We start from the raw sequence: 19,594 nt of genomic DNA, 5'->3' as shown, positions 1-19,594 counted from the left end.
TGGGGTGCACCTGTTTAATGACTACGAAATTTTCTTTGGGGTGATGAAAATATTTTGGAACTAGAGAAAGGTGGTAGATGCACCAGACTGTGAATGCACTAAATGACATGGGACTGTTCCCTTTAAAATGGTCTCGGGGCGCCTGGGTGGCGCAGCGGTTAAGCGTCTGCCTTCGGCTCAGGGCATGATCCCGGCGTTATGGGATCGAGCCCCACATCAGGCTCCTCCGCTATGAGCCTGCTTCTTCCTCTCCCACTCCCCCTGCTTGTGTTTCCTCTCTCGCTGGCTGTCTCTATCTCTGCCAAATAAATAAATAAAATCTTAACTAACTAACTAACTAAATAAATAAATAAAATGGTTTCAGGGAGCCTGGGTGGCCCAGCCAGTTAAGCATCTGACTCTTGATTTTGGCTCAGTTCATGATCTTGGGGTTGTGAAATTGAACCCCATGTTGGGCTCCACACTGGGCATGGGACCTGCTTAAGATTCTTTCTCCTTCTATCCCTCCCCCTTCTAAAAAAAATAAAAACAAAAACCAAAAAAACCCAAAATGGTTACGTTTGGTTATGCAAATTTCACTTCAATTTAAAAAAGTTTTAAAAAGCCGAAGAGAGAAGAAAAGACAAGGCAGGCAAAGCGGCCCAGGTCTTTTAAGACTGAAGCCCTCGAGGATGGCAGAAATGAGCACCAGAAGAGGCAGTGGTTCTGGCAAACGTGGGGGGATGGAAGGGGTAGAAATACTGTAAAACCATGAAAAGAAAATGGTCAACACAGAACAGTCTGGAATCCGCAGAAACATCACTCTGTAGAGGCCCAGAGGGCAGTGCTCCCCTCGGAGGGAGAAGGTCCTCGACGTGAGGACAACATGGTACCTGGAGCTCTTCAAGGCTGGTCCTTTACAGACTGTTTGTTTGTTTGTTTGTTTGTTTATTTATTAATTACAGAAGCAAGAGCATTGGGCTGTGGAGGAGCAGAAAGCGGCCAGCCAGGGAACCAGCAAGTAGTTTGGAGCCTCAGCAAGAGCCACGGGAAAGGAAACCTGAAGCAACCCACCGGGTACGGTAAGACAGGTCCCATATGGGCACCACCTCGTTCTCGGGAAGCAGCTTACAGAAGCATCTCCCGCATTTTCCACATGGGAAAACCTAGGCCCCGGGCTTCAGAGCTCCCATTCTCACTCCCACACCGTGAGACTTCCAGCCAGGTGAGCAATGAGAGAAGTCCCCAGGGGCATCATTGGGCTTTAAAGTAAACCTCCAACTGCTTCGGGATGTGGGGTTGACTTCTCTTTCTTCTCAGTTCCACAGAGACCCTTTGACAGACCTCCGATGAGAAGATGCACTGCACCCCCAGATTCCAGACCGCTGTATTATTACTCAAGGAGTGTAAAAAACACTCCCAGCACATGAGCTGCTTGCTGCTTGGTTTTTTGTTTTTTTTTTCCCTGAGTACTGCCTTCTCCCAGCAACCTGGACGCTCACTGTGGAACCGCACGTCCTCTGGCTACGCGGACGGGTCAGCCGGTCCCATCAGTGCTCTCACAAAAGAGCCACCGAGCCCTCCTCAAACTGCTCTCTCCTCCTGCCTCTGTGACACGGATCCCCCCCAGGGGCCACAAAATGTGGCAAGAAATGAAGCAGCTGATCGGGGAGAAACAAGTCCAAGGTCACAGGCTGGTTCCTCTCCCAGGAGGGTTTATTTTAGTCCTCAGGCCTCAGTCAGTTGCCCTTTCCCACCTGAGGACAGCAGCCAAGATGCCTGCTCCTCTTTTCATTTCGGAAAAGTAGGTAAGGCCTTTTCAAACGCCACCGTTTCCACTGGGCTTTTGCCATTTTGTTGTTGTATCACAAAAATTACAAAGACCAGAGCTAGAATTTATTTTTTTCCCCTCCGTTTTATAGAAACAGACCCTACAAAGCAAACAGTTCCATGTGGCGGGGGGGCAATCCATAGTTCAGGCCTGGAAAAGACTCCAGATGCTCAACTCAAAATGGGAGTCTGCAACACTGAGGGGAGAAGCTCTTGGTGTCAAGACCACACACGGGCCCTTGGGAAATGACACACAGAAGCAATCTTATTAGCATAATGATTTCAACGGTAGCGTCTCACAAGCTACGTGTGAAAAGCCCAAAGAAACTGAGAAATATAAGGGCAAGAGCTAAAATTTTCTATCCAGGACTGTTAGGTATTTTCTAGTTTCTTCCAATCTTTTAGGAAATAATCTGGAACAAACAACTTCACTCATACCACAAACTTTTAGAATCTTGCATTGAAACTTCTTTGGGGGGTTTGAAAAACAGGACAAACCTTAAGCACTTTAGAGCAGAAAACTGACCTTTTTTGTCAAATGTATCCTACTATAATTTTATGCTTAATACTTTTCTTCTCTACAATATTTTTATTGAAGCACAGTAGATGCTAACATTTTGAAAATAAAGAAAAACTGGGCGTTTTTTGTTTTGTTTTGTTTTATAGTGAACAACTGTATTCCCACCACCTAGCTTTTTGGAATAGCTGGCTTTTTATTCACCCATCCATCAGCTCCTTTTTAAAAGATGTATTTCACAGTAAGTTGCAGACTTCAATACACTTCGCCTCTAAACTCTTTCACTGCTGGCATTTTAATATTTTCTAGTTGAAGGTTGTGACTTCACAAGAGGAAGAAGGGAAAGGAAATCAAAGTTCATTGTACCTCGTTTCAGGGTCTGAGTTGAGACAAATTTGAGATTGTGGCAAGGGATAGAGACCTTCCTAGAAAACCCAGGAGGAAGCAGGAAATACAGAATGCTGACCTCCCTGTTAGTGAGTTATCTTCCCAAAGTCATGGTGTTGGCCCCACACCCACCTTCCCTCCTTCCAATCACCGTGTGAAAAGAAGCCCATTTGGCCAAGAAGACCCAAGAAATAAGCAACAGACAGCCATCCCAGAAACAGAAAGATGGTGAGAAAAACCCTGTTGTTGGCCAAGGTGGAGAATTCTCTCTTCTGAGGAAGACAACCATGGGTGGTAAAGGTGTGCCCTTTTGGTAAGGGGAGTAAAGGGTTCGAAAATTCTTCCTTTCCTTTGTTTTTGCTCTTTTCTCTCTCACCTTTCAATTCCCCCACAAATCAGAAAAGGGAGGAAAACATTTGAGGCTGGGGTATGCCCTCCACTTGGAATGCCTCTAACAGTACAGACTAAGTGAAGATAATGAAAAATGAAGGGAAGGCCAGGGCCTACTCATTGACTAAGCAGAAGACTAGATTTTTCTTAAGGGCAGCCCAGTCCAGCTGACCAGGGAAGGGTAGGAGAGAGAGCCACTGTGCAGAAGTATGCCCAGGAAGGAATAGTCTATTCATGCTAGACCATTCCCAGAGCATCCAAAGGGGCCAAGATGGGTATAGCAGTGACACTGGAGAGGGTCACCGTGGCAGATGGTATTTCCAATGTTCTCTTCACAAAACGTGACTTTAACACTCCTTCCACTGAGAGGTGGGCTTTTAAGTCTCCTCCCCTTAAAACTGGGCAGGTTTCTGATTCATCAATAACCCAATAATGTGACAGAAATGATGCAACAAGACTTCCACGGTCAAGTCATAAAGTAATGCTGCTTCCACCTCGTCAGCTGGAATCATCACACCAGATCCCATGTAAGCAGTCTGGCTGCCCGGAAGCCGCCATGCTGTGAGGAGGCCCACAGTTGCCCAGGAAGAAATCCTGAGTCTATGTTAAGAGAGAGAGGGGCAAGTCAGCCATCAGCTGCTCCAGCCTCTTGCTCTTTCAGCTTCAGAAGCCATCAGAATGCAACCACTGGAGTGACCCCAAACCAGAAGGACACAATGGAGCCCTACCCTAATCCCTGACCCACAGAAGTGAGAGGTGAAAAGGCGACCACTGTGGTTTCAATCCACATATTCTGAAGTGATTTCTTACATAACGATAAATAATTAAAACAGACCCCAGCATATAAACTAGATCATGAGGATACCTTACTCCATGCATTGGAAAATTCAGGGTTTTGAACTTGGTATCAATCTAGTCACTACCTGCCTTTCCTATTGTGTATTTAGTACTCCAGCCTCATCAGTTTACATGCAAGTATCCAAACTTTTTTTTAGAACCTTCTAACACACATTATCTACATACACACACACATTTTTCCATTACCTAAGATGCTCTTCCTTTCCTCTTTGAAATCTTTATATATACTACCCTTCATTCATGATCCGTTTTCCTCCAAAAAGTGACCCTAGGATTCTGTACTCTTGAAGGTTATCAGTGACCTCTCAGCTGCCAAACCCAATCATTTTATTTATTTATTTGAGAGAGAGGAAGAGATTGGGATGGGAGGGGGAGAGGCAGAGAGAGGGAAGGAAAGAGAGAGAGAATCCTAAGCAGGCTCCACACCCAGCACAGAGCTCAGTCTCACGATCCTGAGATCATGACCTGAGCTGAAATCAAGAGTCAAATGTTTAACCAAATGAGCCACCCAGGCGCCCCCAAACCCAATTGTTTTAATCACAATCCGTAACTACAGGGCTTTAAGTTAACAAATGCAGATAGCACTGCCTCATCCAAGACAGATCAGCTCACTTTCTTTGGAAAGCAGTGCGGCCTCATGTCTTTGATGAACACAGTTACCAAGCTGGGAGATTCAGGAGTGCTAACAAAGTCTTATCTCAAAGGGAGTAAGCCTCTTACCAGAGTTTCTCTGTAACGTTCTGAAGTCGCACAGTGCCACTAGCCAAATGTGGCTTTTGAGGACGTGAAATATGGCTGGTCTGAACGGAGATTTAAGTATAAAATATACACCAGATGAAAGAAATGTAAAATCTCATTAATAATGTTTATATTAATTAAATGTTAAAATAATAATTAGGATGTGCTAGGCTAAATAGATTATTAAAATTAATTTCAACTGTGATCTTGGACTTTTCAGCCTCCAGCTCAGGCTGCTATAACAACCAATTCCTTTTTACTTTTTTAATGAGGCTACAAGAAAAACTGGAATTGCATATGCGGCTCATATGAAATTTCTATTGGACCGCGCTTTTGTGCTCTGCCGAATTAAAGGCGCCCAAGGAAACACCATCTATATTTCCCTAAAAAGTTCGTGGGAGAAAATACTCTCAAAAGCAAAGGTCAAATATTAGGGAATAAAAAGGATGGGTAAAAGAGAATGCAAAATAACAGATTTCGTATGTATGCTCAAAAACGCCACTAGCAAGAATAATTGCCAATCATACAATCACACAATATCCTTGCCTTCTTTTTCAGGGCATGAAAATCACTATTCAAGATGACATTCATCTAAGGAAAGCCTTTGAAATTTCAGATTTTATCTTTTTAACTCTAATATATGTAGAAATTTTATTCATTGCAAATTACCTAGGTATCTCTCCACACTGCAATCTCTTTAGGACTTGGATATTTGAAGCAGTAACTTTTTACCTTCTCTAGGGAAGAAAGTACATCTAAAGTGCTTCTGAGAGTGCAGAAGACTTGTCCCAGGAAATGGCTGAAAGCCTAAGGGATGAAAAATGGGTTTGTAGGAGTGAGGGCATGACCTGGCATGCTGCTAGGGAGAGCAGACAATCCAGGGTCCTGTCCAGATATCACTGGGTCCCTTTTCACTGTCCTGTGTGCCCATATGTACTTTGCTTCTAAGAGATGGCACTTGCAAATTTCTTCAAGGGAACACCCCTTAACTATTGGAGCTGCTTCGCCCGCAGATGCAAAGAACCAAAACGCTCCCAAGTTCACAGCCCCCCTCCCACCAGTCCCCAGCCGGAGGCTGATGCAGGGATAGGAAAGCCCAGGCCCTTGCCCTGAGGCAGAAGGAAGAGGTTCTCGGGAGCTATTATGCTTCCGAGCGTTCCTCCAGGATCAAGGCTGAGGCAGGGACTTTGCTCGAATTATCTCCCTGCTTGCTTCTTTCCTCTCTCTCTCTCTCTCTCTCTCCAACTCACTTGTTTCTCCTGGGAGCACTGTCTTAATAAGACACTTGCACAAAAATCCCTCATCTTGAGTCTGCTTCTGGGGAGCTCAGCCCAAGACTCTTGTCATGCATGAATGGACTCTAAGAAAACATGAAACCAGATTCTTGTTGTTGTACCAGGAATAAGAGCTTCTATATAGAATACTTAAGAGTTTAAAATAACTGCACTATCCACATTTTAATAAGAATCATCTTTGTTACTGAAGAGCATTGCAGCAATGCTAGGACACAGGTCTTCAGTCTAAAAAAGATGCTAATAGCTGGCTATATGTGTGTGTACACACACACACACACACACACACACACAGGAAAGAAGGTATCAAAGGTTGTTTTCTTTTTTTCCATGAAATGTGAAGACCACCTGTGGTTTGACTAGACTTATAAATTCCTCTTTACCAAGAGTCATCCTGAAGCTAGAAATATAATGGTGAGGGTAATTAATCCAAAAGTAGTCTTTCTGGTCTTTACATAAATATTTTCTATTTTAGGAGTTGATGCCTAGCACTGATAAAAAGCCAAGTTGAATGAGACACAAATAAGAATATATTCACCTTATGCCATCACGGGAATTAAAACATATTCTGAATGCCTATTGTGCATGCAACAGGCCTAAAACAAATGTTTTGAACTAATGGACAGTCAGAGATACTCATGATGGGAACCATGGAGAAATAAAGCAGGTGTTCAAGACAAAACCAGAAGAGTTCCAGTTCCCAGGTCTAGATGTTTCCAATTTTGAATATGGGAAGAGATTATAAAAGAATAAGATTCCAATTCAATGCAAAAAAACTGTCTCTTGATATAAGAAACCCACCAACCAAATGTCCCTAGAGTTGAATTTAATTTTTTAATAAAGGACAGAGGGAAATAAGAGAAGAAATTCTCCCTTTGGGAGGAGGGCAAGACTAAGGTAAGGATAACCACCCCCTGGTGACGTGTGGGGCCCCGATTCCTATCGGATCCTATTTGAGATGGGACTAGAAAAAGAGCCCACATGCTAGACTAGCTGCCTTAGGCCCTCAGTCCATCCAGAGCTTTTGTAAAATCAACCACACGATATTTATACCACTTCATATAGAGAAACAACTTCTTGGAACTTAAAATATTTAACAAACACTTCGGTTTTTTTAAAAACTTTTGGATCAAGCACTTATTTTCACTAAGCACATAAATTCTTCATGTATAATAAGCTGATGAAAATGATTTATTTCTTAAGAATAACAACTATTACGCAGAGACAGTGAGCAGTCCAGAAAAATGTAATAAAGGCTAAAAAGCAGATGTCATGTCTACACTGATTTAAAGTCCCTGGAGAATTATTTAGCAACCCCCTACCCCAACACTGGTTTGCCTGCTAAGACATGGTTTATGAGTCATCCATGGGAAGCAGTAAAATAACAGTGCCCTTGACTAAAAATAGGTAGGGACATTCAATGATAAATCTACGTTCCTGATATTCTCGTGTCACCATTAAATACTGATCACTTTGGGAAGTGGATTCTTCTCTCCCCATACAGAAAGGCTGGAAGAAAATCACCCCAACAGACCCCCACTGGAAGGTAACAGAGTGTGCGATAGGACTTGCAACATGGAGGGGGAAAAATAACATTGACTTTAAGTGCCTGGAACCTGGAGTTCACCTGCCAGGATAAGCAGTAACGTTGGTTATCTTTTTCGTGTTTTCACTATGAAATGACTTCTTGTCTGTTGAAGTAAGAAAGAACATATAGCCCAAGTGTTTCCCTTATAACAGCAATTAGAAGATAGGAATTTGATTAAGAGGTCAGAAAAAAACAATCTCTCATCTTCACCAGGATCCCAGCTCTAGAATGAAGCCCTGGCAAGTTATAGTTCATAAATAAAAAGAATTGGCCATATAACGATATCGCTGCCTCCCATTTCAGAATTTCTTTAAAGATTGGTAAAATCGAACTCTAGAGGGGCACAGGGAGAATTTATTTTTATATCTTCTCCACAGGTGGTTTCCCACGAAATGGACAATGAGCATAGTTGTGATTTTTTCACATCCATGGGAATCTTCTTCAACAATACCTACATAGGACTGAACCCAAGTCATGCATTTCTCCTCAGAAAGAACCACAGAGAACAGTTACTTAAATAATACCTGACTGCTCACTAAATGCAGACAATATTACCACAGACAGCAAGTAGAAAATCTCATAAAGGGCAAAGTGGAATGAATGAACTAGAATCTGGAAGATGCCAGGGGACTAATGCTCCACCGCATGAAGTAAGTGTCTAGGAATCAGTTTTGAGGGGCATCTCGGATAGTACATCAGTATAAATCAAGGGAGATTTACTGTATAGAAAGTTCTAGAACCCCACAACTAGAAACTCTACCACAGTGTGCAGAATACTCACCAGGCAGCTCTGGATGGACTGCGAGTGATGTCCACTTAGTTAAACGCACAGCACTGTCCTCTGTGAAGCAAGCAGACACAGACCAGAGAAAAATCAATGTGAAGGGCCTTTAGGATTCTCGTGTAAAGAAACAGATTTTTGCACTTCAAAATCAAAATCTATAATATTTTTTTAAAAAACACATCAGAAAGTCACATTACTGTAATAGTGACATTAATTTCCAGATGAACAACAAAAATAACACAGTCTTCCAATCAGAAATATTACTGCTATGCCAGCCTACAGGGTTTACAAACCCTTTTACTAAGCTGCTGAGCTCCTCAACCTCTTATCAAGATAATTAAGGAGCAACTGAACAAGGCCATCTAAAATCTTTTAGAATATAAGGACTTTTTTTTCCTGATTACCAGTAAAAATGTCCTTAGAGGAACTGTAATTTTAAGAAAAAGACTGCCCTTTCAACAAAGAGCAGTGCTGAACACAAAAGATTTGCATCTGTCTACAAAAAAGGTATTTTTGCTGCGTGTTTTTTTCTTGTCTTTGTTAACAAGTTGTTTATGTAGATTCTAGATTTGACACTGAAATTTTGGTTTGGTGAAAATTTAGATTTTGAGATCCTTCCAAGATGGAGTTGGCAGCGGCGGCGGGGGCGGGGGGGGGGGTTCAGGTGGTATCAGAAGTACACAAAAGTTAAGAGGAAGACCATTGGCATTTGGGAAGAAGGGAAGAGGCAGAACATGTGGGAACTGAGACATGGGAAAATTTTATCTGTAAAATTTAAATTGGGCTATCATGAACATCATTGTCGATGCATAGAGATTTCTACAGCAGGGTCCTAGGTAGGATGGTATACCCACAATGCAAGACTATTCCATTAAAAAGAAAGTAGCCAACATGGATCTATGTGGACAGATATGGGGGGGGGGGAATCAGGTCATAGTATTAATTTTTAAAAACTCTAGTAGAGTTATATGTGTACCATGACCCCACCGTGTTAAAATAAACCTCACTAGTCTATGTATAAACATTGTTCGATGAAGAGAATATATTTGGAGGGATAACAAGAAACTTGAGTTTGCCTGACTCTGGAGAATTGGTACTGAAGGGAGGTAAAAAAGAAAAGAAAGAGGGAGCCAGGGTGGCTTAGTTGGTTAAGCCTCAGACTCCTGGTTTAGGCTCAGGTCATGATCTCAGGGTCCTCTGAGCCCTAGCATTGGGGTACACTCAGTGCAGAGTCTGCTTGTCCTTCTCGCTCCCCCTCTGCTCCTCCCTTTCCCCACCCCCTCAAACACTTGCGCACTCTCTCTCAAATATTTAAAAAGAAGAAAAAGAAAAAAAAAGGACCTTTGCATTTTAATCTAACATTTCACCATTATGTAATCTTCTACCAAGAAACCTATTACTTTTATAATTGAAACTGATAGAGAAAGAATCCAATTCATCTCTAACTCTCTAGAGGGGGGGGGAAACCACTCCATTTTAAATATTCAGAATTAGAGAATATCCAGTATCATGTGCACTTACTTACTGATTTAGCGAATATCTACTATGACCCAGGCTCTAAGCACGGATTGTATCATCATGTTTAATCCACATAAAAACTCTAAGATGTATATACTGTGATTATTCCCATTTTATAGGAAACTGAGAAGTGACTCTTCAGAAACCACACAGAGCTGGCATTCAAACCCAGGCACGTCGACCCATGTTTAGCATCCATGGTACAGGCTCCTCCATCGCACTTACCCTATTTTAATACTATATTTGTGATAAGGTATCATAAGAAAGTACTGAAAACCATCAGGGATACTCCCAGCACCTAGCAAAGTGCCTACCATACCGCGTGTGCTCAGTAAATCACTGAACAGGTAAATAATTAGGTGGCCCGCCTACAACTGGGAAATTAAACTACATAACTACTTTATGCCTCCTGGGATGATGAAACAAGCTGAGTTTTAAAAACACTCATGGATTAATGCCCCTACCATTCCATGCTCCTCATTTTGAGAAACCACTTGCCACCCAAGTCCTCCTGGAACAAAAGACTTGAAGACTGGACATGTTTTCCTTTTCCTTCTCTAAGTCCCTGGTAACTATCCAGCATAAAACTGATGTGTTGTTCCATAAACCTTTTTAATTCTGTGCATGGCTAGGATACTGCCAACATTTAAGAAAGCCAGTGATGACATACTTACCTACCAAGAAGTGAAATGGTATAAGCAGTTTGTCGTAAACCATTTAGCTACTGGCACATGGCAGATGAACTTGGTGTTACAGTCATATATGAATCAAGGTTTCAACTTACTGCCTTCTTCATTCTAAAATTATGACTCTAAGTGTTAAAGGGTACAAATGGGTTCTTGGTAAAGGAGAGACTGCGCGTGCAAGTAAGTGTGTATAAGTCTCTGGATATCTGTGTTTATGTGTGTCTTTGTGTATGCTTTTGGTCTTTCAAAAGTGGAATATTTTTCTGTAACACAGAAAGAAACCTAACAAACAGACAAAACCCCCAAATCCTAGAATCCTATTGCTGCTGATAAACAAAAACTGGTTTTCATTCAACAAGGGTGCCAAGACTATTCAATGTGGAAAGAACCTACTCAACAAATGTGTTGGGACAACTGGATATCCACATGCAAAGGAATGAAGGTGGACTCCTACCTCACACCATACACAAAAATTAGCTCAAAATGGCTCACACATGTAAATATAAGAGCTAATACTATGAAACTCTTCGGAGTAAATACAACCTAAGTAAATCTTTGTGATCTTGGGTCAGGCAATGGTTTCATAGATATGGCAGCAAAAGCACAAACAATGAAAGAAATTATTTGACTTCATCAAATTAAAAACTGTTGTGCCTCACAGGTCACTATTAAAAAAGAGAAAAGACAACCCACACAATGGGAAAAGATTTTTGCAAATCATTTATCTAATAAGGAACTTGTATCCAGAGTATGTTAAGAACTATTGTAATGCAACAAAAAGACAAATAACCCAATTTAAAAATGGATAAATGATCTAAATAGATATTTCCTCAAAAAAAGACATACAAATACACAAAGAGATGCTCGATCATCAAAGAAATGCAAGTTAAAACCACAATAAGCTATTACTTCACACCCACTAGGATAATTATAATCAGAAGACAAATTATAACAAGCATTAGTGAGAATTCGGAGACATCAGAATGCTCAAACATTGCTTGTGGAAATAAAATGATGCAGCCACTTTTGAAAGCAGTCTAGCAGTTCCTCAAATGGTTAAACATAAAATTACCATATGGCTCCCTAACTCCACTCCCAGGCATGCACCCAAGAGTAATAAAAGCATATGTCCATATAAAAAAATTACATGCTTTTTCACAGCAGCATTATTCATAATAGCCAAAAAGTAGGAACAATCCCAACGTCCATCAAGTGGCGAACGGGTACACAAAATGCAGATGGAGTATGACGGAATTTTACTCAGCAATAAAAGAATGCAACGTGGAGATGTGTGACATCATGGATAAACTTTAGAACGCATCATACTAAATGAAAGAAGCCAGTCACAAAAGACCACACATTCTAGGATTCTGTGTATAGGAAATGTCCTATTCTAGGCAAATCCACAGAGATACAGAGCAGATTAGCGGGTGTGTAGGACTGGAGGGGCAGGGAAGACAGGGAAGGAGCGCTCGTGGGTGTGAGCGATGGAAGTGTTCTAAGATTAAACCGTGGGAATGGCTGCACCAGAAACCACTGAAATCGTACGTTTTAAGTGGGTGATCTTTATGGTAGGTAAATTGTATTTCATTAAAGCGGTTTTTTAAAAGGCTGGATTTAGGTGGGTCTGCCAGTGAATATTAGTTGACTTCTCTCAAAAATGACAAAGCACTTATTCAGATTCTTCAAGGAAACCCAGTAAGTGGGGACTATTTACACTTCTAAAAGATTTGCTGTCATAATTCTCTGCGGGATTCCTTGGGATGGGAAATACACACAATCGTATGTCACCCTCGCTAAAGAGGTGCACACGCACGGCCCTGGCGCAGGCACTGCTCCCACGCCGTAACAAAGGACCAAGAGCTCACTGCAAACAACCAGTAACGAGAGAAGCCGCAGTGTTTGCGATATGGTCTTATTTCAAAGCAACAGGGGAGCTGTAGCCTGGGTGCAGTTTCTATTTCTCAGTAGAGGGAGAAGAAATTTAGAAATCTTTGAGGGTGACAGTGCCAGGCTGGTTTTTGTAAATCCCCATACTGAACACAAAAGGACTGGCATTTAATGTCCTCCCCGAGATATTCAATATTGAGATTTCGGTTTTCAAATGAAGAATGACTGGGCAAGACTGAATCAAAACAGCATCATTTCACGCCGATCTGCTATTGAACATGGAAATGACTGTTTTGTAAACAATGTTTGAGAAAAGTCATGTCAGTGAGTTTGTGCAACCTACAAAGCACCTCAAACCTTTGTAGCTTCAATCAAGAACTCTTTTGGTTCACATGGTGATCTCAAGTTTGCAAAAACGGCAAGAGGTTGGGACCCAAGGTACAAGCACTTTACAAGCCTCTGCTGTGTCCGATTTGTTGGCATAGCTTTGGGCGAAGTTAGTCACGTGGTCAAGTCCACACTTAAAGGGTGTAGACACAGGCTCACCCTTTGCTGGGTCAGTGCACACTACTAGGGTGTGGCTGCAGGGACGGGAAGACTTCGTGGCCATTTTTACAATCTGCCACAGCATCATGTCCCAAGAGGAAACACACTGCCATTAACGGTCCAAGGAGAAATGTCTTACAATTTCATTACAGTTTATTATTAATGGTGCAGCTTACATGTAAAATACAGGTAATTTACAATGGTACGTGGGGAGATAAGGTACAGTGCACCTTTATTAGCACTTGTCTTCTCTTTATGGAAAACAGTGTCATTTTTCTATTGGAGTCAAGTACATCACTACAAATATAGTTTCATAGCTATTTACCATACTCATGTTGCCAGACTGCCACACAGTTGCTGTTTGTGTCTTGTTTTTTGTTTTGCTTTTACCAGTTACGTTTTCTTTTTAAGCAAATATATAGAAATGGAAAGGATAGGTAATAAGTTCAGGTGAAAGATTTGGCCATAGAAGCAGCTCATGAAGAACTCAAGTTTAGAATCCTGTCGGATAGGACAATGCTTCTCAAACTTTAATACGTATACAACTCACCGGGGTACGTGGATGAACCGCAGATTCTGTTTGGGACAGGTCTGAGCTGGGACCAGAGACTGCAACTCTACCAAGCTGACCCTGCCGGTTCGCAAACACGCTCAGAGAGCAAGCAAGTAGAGGGGCAGAGGCCCGACCATCAGACAGAGCGGAGGGCAGCCTTTACTAGCTGTGTGGTCTCCAGCAACTGACCTCACCTCTCTGAAACCATCTCCTGCTCTGTGAAATGCAGGTCATCTTAGGACCCACCTTAGAAATTGGGGACAGGGTGAAAGGAGAGGAGACATACACCAGGTACGTAGGATGGTGCCAGACAGACAGAAGGGCCCAATACTGGCTTTGTCTTCTTTCAGAGTTAATGACTTCCCGAACAGTCCTCGAATGGAACCGTAGGTTAAGAAAGATAAATGGGCAGGCCAAAAGACACTGCGTTAGCCTAGAGTGGTACCTTGTCACAACACTAAGAGTAAGTGGATTTTAGAAACATGTATCACCAGTGCCATCACATTGGATATTTTTTGCATATCGACATTTATTGAGCACCCACTGTGGGCCAGACCCTGCTCCCGGCTCGGAGGACAGGGCAGTGAACAAAAACAAAACTCCAGGGGCGCCTGGGTGGCTCAGTCGTTAAGCGTCTGCCTTCGGCTCAGGGCGTGATCCCGGCATTATGGGATCGAGCCCCACATCAGGCTCCTCCGCTATGAGCCTGCTTCTTCCTCTCCCACTCCCCCTGCTTGTGTTCCCTCTCTCGCTGGCTGTCTCTATCTCTGTCAAATAAATAAATAAAATCTTTAAAAAAAAAAAAACAAAAAACTCCAGGTCCTCACTGAGCTTACACCCTCCTGTTCTCTGTCTCCCTAACATAGCCTCACTCCTCTGGGCCGTAGTGGGGAGGCTGCCACGGGCCTGATCTGACTACATACACGTTTAAACGATCACCTTGGGAACCTGTAAGGTTTGAGCTGGTTGCCAACATTTAAGAATGGGTGATTTCATAAACCTCTCTGGAGCCCCAGCTTCTCTGGGAAATCTGGAAAATTTAGCATCCCAGACCCAGACTGCTGGGGGTAAGGCAGCCACAGCTAAGAGGCAAACGTCCCTTCTAAGAAAGCTTGGGTTCTAGTTCCCCCCAGCTTCTCCCTCACCCCCCCCCGGTCCCCGTCCCATCTCTTCTGCCCAGACAGCCCCCTCACCTATGTCCTCCTGCTCCCCATCTCCCCTGGGTTTGTGAGCCCTAAATTAAAGGCATAGTCAGCAACAATTATAAGCACAAAGGAAGGGGCCTCCACCTCCCTGTTCTGCACATTCTTCCTTTACTATCACGCAATAAACGTCCTGCCAGAGAGCAATTTAGCACCTCGCTAAGGCTACAACTGCCAGTTCGAGAAACCACTCTAAATTCTGCCCAGAAAAGTTAACAGCTCCTGTATCTGTCATTTACTGTGGCTCATCAGCTTTAAAATCTGTAACTGGGGGCTCCTTCTAGGAGCTTATTATGCGTTGTTTTTGGATTTTTTTCCCCTAAATAATAATGGTTTGCAATTACCCACTTATGTTCTTTTGCCAGGTTTCCCCTGCGTACTGGTTTTCTGGACCGCATAACAAACTGCCACAAACTCCGTGGCTTAAAACAAGATGTATTTATTAGCTCTGAGTCCTGCAGGCAGAAGTCTGGCACAGCTGCTGGGTTCCCTGTGCAGCGTCTCACAAGGCCAGAATCAAGGTGCCTTCGAGGCTTCCTTTCCCCAGGCGGAGGAGTAACTGGCTTCCAAGCTCAGCCAGGTTGTTGGCCAATTTTATTTCCCTGTAGTCATAGCACTGTGGACTCATCTCCTTGCTGGCTATCAGCTGGGGGCCACTGTCAGGTCCTAGGTGCCACACCTCCACTCCCTGCCACACGGCCCCCATCATCTTCAAAGCCGAAGGTGGAAAATCTCCCTTGCATGGAATCCTTCTCTCTCTCTTCAAATCTTTCTTCAGTCCTTTATAGGGGCTTAGCTGATGAGGGCAGGCCCACCAAGGATAAGCTCTCACCCTTCAAGCCAACTGTGTAATGCAACATAACCTCACCACAGGAGTGACACGGTCCCAGTCCTGGGGATTAGACAGGGTGCACACACCAGTGGGTGGGAGCCCTGGGGCCATCTTGGAATTCTGCTTACCATACCTAGTAATCACGAGCACGCATTTATCTCTGCATGTAGTTTTCTTCTCAGGCTGGGAGCTGAGGTCATCTCACAAAAGAAGCTAACTGGTCAGCAGAGAGAATCTATGAACGTTGAAACCAAAGAGTATATTTCTAGCAACTCTCGCATTCATCACTGGAGTTGTTAATGTTCTTAGGGTTCCGCTATCTTACCCCAAGAATACAAGCACTCGCCAAATTCCAAATCTACAGCAGAAATTTCTCCCCTTTCACTTAAACTGAACCATTATGAAACGAAATCTCTAGAATATTGACATTCTAGGAAGAGGAGGAGGAAGAAACAAAGATGAAAAACAAACACGTACTGGCACCTAGAAGGACAAAAAAATTTTTTTAAAGAAAAGTGACCAAAAAAATAATGCCATGGGCTGAAATTTTTTAAATTAAATTATGTTTTCTACATGATGTCAACCAATTTAACTGCTTTTTCAATCAACTGACCTACTTGTAAGTTATATAGAGGCAACATATACAAAAACCTCACTGATATTTAAAGGAAAAGGATAAAGATAATTAAAGCATGCTTCATACATCTACAAGCACAAGATGTATTAGTTGGGGTTTTTTTTACAGAAGAAAAAGAAACTAAGAAATCTCCCTTTGAAAACACATTAGGTTAGAGAGCAAAACTGGCAGATAAAGAATAATAGTAATAATTACCAATCAATGAGAAATTACTACGTCCAGGTATTGCTCATTGCTTTATGCGTATGAACTCATCCAATCGCGCCAAACTCTATAGATAGAAACTTTTTACTGCAGAGGGCATGAAGACACACAGCAGTTGCATCACTCATCCAGAGGCACAGAGCAAGCGAGCAGAGGAGCAGGACTTTAAACCCCGAGGATTTGGCTCCAGCGCACTTACTTTTAAGCACCGCCATCTGCCTGTGCACCTATCTGGGCTCCAGCACTGTGAGATGGGGGCGCTTTCTGTGCCTTCCATACAGCACAGGTGGTGGCTAAGTACATATGCAATATATTCAGATAGGTCTGGCTCACGGCCAAGGGACAAATGGGCACCGCTACCCTGCCAAGGGTGTGTTTCTATCATTTGCATAAAGACACCCTATGTCCCAGTAGCAGCCTTATCCAAGCAAAGCTATGAAATAACCCAAACATTCTCTACCCCCCAAGATCTTTATTTGAAAGGTGGGGGGCGGAGGGGGGAGAGGAAAAATATAATTGATCCTTTTACTCCTTCCAAACCCACCCTTTTCCATTAACCTGCTTTCTGAAATTCAGACATTATGAAAAGATAGGAATAAAGCAAAAACTAACACTAGAAGCGAAGAAGAGAAACCGCTGACTCCCTTTCCTTTTGTCGAAAACAAAGTGAGCTTTCCTCTAGGTCATGAGAAAGGAAAAAAAATCTACAGTTGAACAACCTCATACCTTTTCCATTAACTTCCACCGAGCCACCAGCAGCACAGACCCCAAGAAAGCCATGCTTAGCAGTAGTAGTAATAGGGTCACGGAAGGTGGAGCTGGGGTGGGGAGCACACTGTTACATCTTGACTTTTGCATTAAAGGTATGTTTGCATCCGAGATTCATTTCCGCAAGGAGGTTGGATGAACCCACAAGTTGGGCGACATTTACTCAGAGTCCTTGCGTGGTACTTGCAAGGCATGACCAAGGACTGTTACCTTGCCAGGGCGCTCGGTGCGAGGAGTAAGAGACTAGAACTATACTTCACTTGGTCCTCTCTATGGTTCTCCTATGATCCCCATCTCAGCTCCAGTGTCCTAGTGGCAGTCACATAGCAGAAATCACAGAAATATAAATGTCATTATATTTTATATATTTAAAATTCTCTATATTTGTAATATATTTACTATTTTTAGATATATATTTTTATATTATATATAAATACAAACTCTGTCAGAGAAGCTTCCCTTTATTATGACGCTTTGTGGTGTTGCTTGTTGTGGGTCTTGGTCTTTACATGGTTTTGTTAGAATTTCTCATGCTACATAATTTGCCTTAAAGCTGCCATGCACTGAAGCCAGAATACTTAAGTATGTTCGGGATGGAACATAACACTTACGGCCCCTGGCTGCCTGTGGTCATCAGTGAGCCTCGGAACATTCAAGCAGGGTCTTAGTTTCAGAAACCTGGATATATGCCAACCCGGGTAATTATTCTCTGCCTACCTAATTTCCCCAGGCAATTTCACTGAAAATGGTATTATCCGTCACCTCAGTTCTCATCTGCTCTGAAGTGTCCCTGTGTCCTGTTTCTTCCCTCCATTATAAGCTAACTGAGCTGGTTTCTTTTTGAAGCTTAAGTTGAAAAAAATGTTTCTGAATCTCTCCAGGGGGAAAATATCAGATAAATATGAGCCGTTTAATTAGTCGCAAACCAGTATACTGAATAGCGCTGGTAGCAGTTGCAAGACACCCCTCCTTGCTGCCTACCCTTATGAAAAGTCTCTTTTATAGACAGAAATACAAAGGGTGTCTTACTGAAAAACTAACCAAAAAAAAAAAAAAAAAAAGGAGGAGGGGAATGAGAGAGACCCTGAGAGGATTTCACTCTCCTGAAATAATTTTAAAAGGCACTGTTCCGTTGTTCATTTCCAAATAAACTGATTTAGAGTCAGCAGAACAAAATATACCATTTGACACAGGAATGCCTGAAACTCAATGAAAACGCAGCAGAAATGTGCTTTCTGATTACTGCCAACAAACATGAGCTCACGCGGGGCTCTCCAACAGAAATACAATGAAAGTCACCAAGGTGAGTTACAGAGGTATTTTAAACTTTCTAGTAGCAATGTTTAAAAAGTCAGAAACAGGGGGCAACTGCAAGGCTCAGTCGGTTAAGAGTCTGCCTGGGGCTCAGGTCATGTTCCCAAGGGGGGTCCTGGGATCCAGCCCTTAGTCAGGCTCCCTTCAGTGGGGAGTCGGTTTCTCCCTCTTCCTCTGCCCCTCCCCCCGTCATGCTCCGATGTGAGCTCTCTCTCAAATAAATAAAATCTTTTCAAGAAAAAGAAGAAACAAAGACTACTGCTCAGCAGAAGAACTGATAACAGCTTGAATGGTTCTCAAGAGAATTGCACTCAGTGAAAAAAGCTCATCTCAAAAGGTTACATACTATATGAGACTCCCTTTATATGGCATTCATGAAATGACAAAAGCATACAGATGGAGAACAGATTAGTGATTCCCAGGAGTTAGAGGAGGGGGGTGGAAGGAGGGAGGGGGGGAGGAAGGAAGCAGGCGGCTACAGCCACAGAAGCTTAGCACAGGGAATCCTTGTGATGGAATTCTGTATTTTGACTGTGGTGGGGTGGTCATATGCATCTATACTGGTGATTAAACTGCACAGATTTACACAGACACAGGCACGCGCACACATGTGCATGAAACCGGTAACATCTGAATAAGGTCAGTGGATTGGATCAAAGTCAATTTCACGGTCGTGCTATTCTACTCTAGTTTTCGAAGACAGTACCGGTGGTGAAAACTGGGTGAAGGGTCCGGGGGACTCTCTGTTATATTTTACAACTGCATAAGAATCTACAATAAGCTGAAAATTAAAAGTGAAAAAAGTGAATTCTAATAATATATTTAACCCTATATTGCAGAATTTTCTCACATAATTGATGTACGTGTAATTGATATAAACATGGAGATATTTTACTTTTTTTTTAATTCTAAGTCTCTGAAATCCAGGGCGTAGTTTACCTCAACAGCCCATTTCAATTCAAACTAACCGCATTTCCAGTATTCGATGGCCACATGTGGTCTGTGAGTCCCAGTACTGGGCAGCAAAAAATACCTTAAACTAAGCCTAATATCCATTTCCCAGTCCTGTCAAGTGGTACAT

General features: G+C 42.6%; 1 protein-coding gene across 13 annotated transcripts in view; it reads right to left on the bottom strand.

Annotated features, from left to right (window-relative positions):
• Window positions 1-19,594, bottom strand: part of PLCB4 (phospholipase C beta 4) — a 400,851-nt gene that overhangs the window by 239,789 nt on the left and 141,468 nt on the right. For 11 of the 13 annotated variants that reach the window (XR_008959400.1, XM_044385683.3, XM_048222092.2 and 8 more), the window contains one exon: window positions 8,361-8,420. The exons of the other annotated variants lie outside the window; for them this stretch is intronic. The gene's annotated coding sequence lies outside the window, so the exon portion shown is untranslated. The remainder of the gene's footprint in view (window positions 1-8,360; window positions 8,421-19,594) is intronic. 13 annotated transcript variants of the gene reach the window in all.

This window comes from Ursus arctos, unplaced genomic scaffold (assembly GCF_023065955.2).
Source record: "Ursus arctos isolate Adak ecotype North America unplaced genomic scaffold, UrsArc2.0 scaffold_16, whole genome shotgun sequence".
Classification (NCBI taxonomy): Eukaryota; Metazoa; Chordata; class Mammalia; order Carnivora; family Ursidae; genus Ursus; species Ursus arctos.
This window is presented reverse-complemented; position numbering and strand designations above follow the sequence as displayed.